Source organism: Microtus ochrogaster, chromosome 4 (genome assembly GCF_000317375.1).
Source record: "Microtus ochrogaster isolate Prairie Vole_2 chromosome 4, MicOch1.0, whole genome shotgun sequence".
NCBI classification, from domain to species: Eukaryota; Metazoa; Chordata; class Mammalia; order Rodentia; family Cricetidae; genus Microtus; species Microtus ochrogaster.
Genome location: NC_022011.1, coordinates 52,214,497 through 52,219,956, shown reverse-complemented (window position 1 = coordinate 52,219,956; position 5,460 = coordinate 52,214,497).

Below are 5,460 nucleotides of genomic sequence, written 5' to 3'. Positions count from 1 at the left end.
GTAGACCAGGCTGGCCTTGAACTCACAGAGATCCGCCTGCCTCTGCCTCCCGAGTGCTGGGATTAAAGGCGTGCACCACCACCTCCCGGCTCAGGTTTCTACTCTTGAGGGCTTGGCATTTTCTCCCCAGCAACAGGTCACTAAACTTCCCAGGAGGGAGCAGAGGGAGACACTGATGCTCTTCCTCAGGAAGTCCTGCCCTAGAATCATTGTTCCCACCCAGGAGAAGCCACGTCTTCCCTCAGCTCTGTGCTGTTCTGCACGGGAATGAGACAGGTCCAGAGCTCTCTCGTTGCTGGTGTCCATTTCCCTGGAGGACAGTGGCCTGATGTGGGATTCCCCGGTGGTTCTTCCAGCTCAGCAAACTGCCCACTGCAGTGGAGACAGAAGGAACTGACCCGCCAAGTCTCTTAAGTTTCCACACTCCTTAGACTGGTCCAAGTATTAACTTAGAATGTGAATATGGGGGGGGGGCTCAACAAGAATCAATGCCTTTGTAGCACCCTTAAAATTCTCCCACCTAAGAGACACTCTAGGGGTGTCTAGGCTGCCACTGTGCAAACATGGAACTCCCTGAAATTTTCTTTTTTTTTTTTTTTTTTTTTTCGAGACAGGGTTTATCTGCGGCTTTGGAGCCTGTCCTGGAACTAGCTCTCATAGACCAGGCTGGTCTCGAACTCACAGAGATCCGCCTGCCTCTGCCTCCTGAGTGCTGGGATTAAAGGCGTGCGCCAACATCGCCCGGCTTCCCTGAAATTTTCATTGGGAGTTACAGACTGTGTCACCCATGGAATGGAATGAAGCTAAGAAAAGATGGCCATGCCGGGTATGGTGGCATAGATCTTTAATCCCGAAGCCAGGGAGGCAGAGGCAGGCAGATCTCTGTTTGAAGAAGTCAACCTGGTCTACAAAGAGAGTTCCAGGCCAGCCAGGGCTAAAGAGAAACAACCCTGTCTTATGGTCAAGGGTGGAGCCCTAGTGGAACCCATTGTCTCTGCCCTTATCCTCAAAGGAAGGCACTGTTGTCTGGGTGGTGCAGAAGATGCAAGGCTCCTTCACGATGCAGTACTCCAAAAGGCAGGCAGACACACTCTAAAATAGGCCTTCCCTCTGGGGGAGCCAGAACTACAGAGAGGATCCCAGCTAGTAAGTCCCAAGAGTTCACAAAATGCAGGACCACATAGCTGGTCATCTTGCCTTAAAGGGAGCCTTGGGCAGCACTTTGAGTGATGTGCAGCGCTAACAATGTACAGTAAGGTGGGTACTGCACAGAGCCGGGTGGGGTTTAGCTGAAGTCTTTAGGTCAGGAAGGATCAGGAAGGCTCAGCAAGAGGAAAGGCATGGCTCCCATGACAGACAAAGAAGTCTCTGCTCCCTAGACATGACCAATTCAAAGTTGCCACGTCTCTGGACTGTAATGGCCGGAGATCCTTTCAGCTCAACAGCGAGCCCACTGCAGTGAAACTGGCTAGCCAAGTCTCTCCAAGCTGGTCCAGGTTAGGGCAGTTGAAAAGGAGTGACCCAGGTCCTCCTCTGCCCTGGCTTTCAGAGCTGTGCGTGTGCTTGTCACTAGGTGAGGGTGCGGGCCAAGAGGCATTCAGAGGACCTGGAGAGCTGTACACCAGAAGCCCTGGGAAACCCTAAAGGAAGGAGACACCCAGAATGGTAAAGTCAAGTCCCGCCCGCTCCTGTTCTCAGGAGGGGGCTTGGTGGTGTTCTTTTGAAAAACTACAACTCCCATGCTCCTCCTGGACTACGGATACCTGTGCGCACCCCAGATACCCTTGCGCTCCCCGTTAAAAGGCAGGGCCACACGAGGCCCCCCCCCCCCGTTTGTCTTTCCTCGTGTATCCTGCACGTCCCTCTGCCCTTCTGTGTTTCCCTCCCCCATTAAAGTGGACCCACGTGGGAGCCGCCGTGTCGTGTCTGTGTTTGTTCCGCCGTGCGTGTCTGTCCTGTGCCCCGTGTTCAAGAAGAACACCCCTGCCCTTTATTATTTTTTAAGAAGAACACTTGGTTCCTATCCATCTCTGATCTGACTCATTACATAGAAGATATTTACTGCCAGAAATCAGAAATATCATCAGCTTATATGAGTGGTGCCCAAACCCACAGGTAGGAACTGGGACATATAGACCAGTAAGGGGAAAGAAAAGGGGGTTGTCTGTCCCCAGTCCCCAAAGGCCTGAACTCATCTCAAAAAAGGACAGAGGAGCTCTCTGGTTATTCCAATACTTTGGACATGCGGAGAGACCAAGTTTGCAAACTTGATTAAAATAAAGGCTCCTTGCTTTAAAAAAAAAAAAAAAAAAAAAAAAAAAAAGGACAGAGGAGGCAGAGGCATGCACCACAGATGAAGGGACAGCCACCCTTTGACCTGAGAAGGCCAGCTGTCTCCGGGTGCTCCCACAAAACCTGAGGGGAAGAGGCGACATCCACAGGCCTTGAAGGACTGGAAAGGAGGCCTTGTTTTTGGCTGGGACTGCTGGGGAACAAAGCCCAAGACCTCAGTATAAGGGCTTAGACCATAGGAGGGGCCGTCGAAGGTCTGGGAACCTCAGCAACTGCTCCTTCTGAGGTCTTGGCAGACCCTCCTGGGGCTCTAGGGTCCCTGGAGGCCGCCCTCCCCCACCGCCTCACCCCCGCCCCCGTGCGGCGCATTCTTCTGGTTGGCTGTCCTTCCGACAGTCCCCTGCGCGTCCGTCTGTCGGTCTTTCTTCTCTCGCCTGCACCAAAGCCGAGGCCCTATTCATTGCCGAGGCCTCTGCCCTCTCCTGAGCTGGTCCCCGCTCGGCGAGCAGCTGCTATGCTAATGAGGGCGGCGGCGGGTGGGGCGGGCAGGCACTCACAAAGGCAGAGTCTTTACATTCAAAGCCAGCGGGGCCGTTCCTGCGAGCGCGCCAGGCGAGGCGGCGGGGAGCGGCGCCCTCGGGCGCACTGGCTGCCCCGGCACCCACTGCCGAGCGCGGTGTGAGTGCAGAGACCAGCTGTCGTCTGTTCGAGGTCACAGCCCTGGACCCGCAGCTCCTTAGATGGCCCTGCCTGCGCCCTCCAGACGCCCCTGTTAGTGGCTCGGGGACGCTCGGCGCACGTGTGCCTGGCTAGTAGACACCAATGGTGACACTGCCGTCCTCCCCGGGACAAGGGGGTTGGATAAGACCCAAGTAAAGTCTGAGAACCCCGGTTCAAACAGAAGCGGAGATCTCCGGTCACCTCACGCGAGACGGCGGGGTTCCCCTTCGGCCCAGAGGGACAGGGTTGGGGGAGGGTGTGGGAGGAGGGACTTTGGCACCAGCCTGGCTCTCTGGATTTCGGACGCGTCTTGTCCAGCCGGGACCTCCCCATCCTCTGATGACCACGGTCCTTTCCGTCGGACGACTTTGTAGAGGAGTTCAGGAGCGAAATGAGGGGTAGGGGGAAAGGGTGGAAGCTGGGGAGGGGGCGGTTGCGGCTGGCCTGCGGGACTATGCTGCCGCCCTGTGGCCACGGCCCGCAGTGCGGTCCCCGCCAAGAGCGCTAGGTGAAAGGCCGGAATAGTTGGTTGTGTCTGAGCCGCTTGTTACCTAGGACTCCGACCTCCGTCCATAGGAGGCAGGCAGAGAAGGTTGAGTGAAGTGCTTACGTCACGAAGGAGCAAGAGCTGTCATGGCACAGGTCAGAAAGGCCTGAGCATCTGGGACCCTGCCAGATGCTGGGAACCGACGAGGCAGGTTATGGGACAGAGGGCAAGTTCTCAGGAACTGATGACCCCAGAACCAGACAGGCCAATTGACTAGGCAGCCTGGGCTACAGCAATGGAAGATGGCTTTAGTGTATGACAGCACAGCAGGCCTCGGCAGTGTTGCTGAAGTTAGACTGATCGTTTGTGGGATGATCAGGTAAGCAAATGGATCCGAAGGTGGTGCACTTGGTGGGAGAGCAGCCACGGAAGATCAAGGCCACCTACCCAGCTGGGATCCCCGGACCACTCCTACAGTCCCTAGGATACCCAAACAAGCCTGGAGTGGTGACCCCGTCACCAGGCTAAGAGCCTGTGTTGTCTTGAGCAAATGGGGAAAAAGGCTATTCCAAGGCCCAAGACTTCAAAAGATGGTTAGCAGAACACAGTTGTAGCCCTGCACACAAGGGCCACACTTCTAGTGGCCTACAGGACACTTGAAATGATCATCAGGAGAGGTTAGAAAGTGTCTCTGGGTCTAGAGCCCGGGGCCTTGGCAGGGAGCCATGTGGGCAAGACCCCTGAGTGCCAAGTGGCGGCTGGCACTTGTGCGCTGATTGCTCCTGCTACCATTATAAACTCCAAACCTTTGAAACCATAAGTCAAGTACATGTTTTCTTTTTTTTTTTTTTTTCCAACAGGGTTTCTCGGTGTAGCCCTGGCTGCCCTGAAACTCACTCTGTAGTCCTTATAGGCCTCAAACTCACAGACATCCTCCTGCCTCTGCCTCCCAAGTGCTGGGATTAAAGGCATATGTCACTACCACCCGACTGAAACAGCCTTTTAAAATTTTTTAAAAGAAAGAGAATAAAACTGATTTTACAGGGCCAGAGAGATGACTTTGTGGCTAAGAACAAGCCCTGCTCTTGCAAAGGACCCTGGTTCATTTCCCAGCACCTGTGTCTGACCACTCACAGGGCCTGTAATTCCAGCTCTAAGAGATCTAGCATCCTCTTCTGGCCTATGAGGGCACCAACACTTACATAAGCATAATTTAAAATGATCTTTTAAAAAATAGGGGTTGGGTTGGAGCTGGAGAGATGGCATAGAGGTTAAGAGCACTGGCTGCTCTTCCAGAGGACCTGGGTTCAATTCCCAACAACCACATGGTGGCTCCCAACCATCTGTAATGAGATCTGGGCGCCCCCTTCTGGCCTGCAGTCATACACGCAGACAGAACACTGTATACATAATAAATAAATACATCTTTTAAAAAATTAGGGATTGGGCTGGGGGGGGTGGCACAGGTCTTTAATCCTAGCACTCAGAGGCAGAAATAGGAAGATCTCTATGAGTTTGAGGCTACCCTGGTCTACAAAGTGAGTTCCAGGACAGCCAGAGCTGTTACACAGACAAAAAAAAAAAAACAACAAAAAAAAAAAAAACAAAAAAAACACACACACACAAAAAGGGAGCTGGGAGGTTGGAGAGGTGATTGATTGGTTAAGAACACTGGCTTCTCTTGTAGAAAACCAGAGTTCAATTTCTAGCACCTACATGGAGGCTCACAGCTATCTGTAACTCCAGTTGCTGAGAATCTAATTCCCTCTTCTGGCATCCCCATGCACCAGGCATGCATGTAGACATATATCCAGATATATATCCAGGAAAAACACCCATATACATAAAATAAATAGATAAAACTTTATGGGCTGGAGAGATGGCTCAGTGGTTAAGAGCATTGCCTGCTCTTCCAAAGGTCCTGAGTTCAATTCCCAGCAACCACATGGTGGCTCACAACC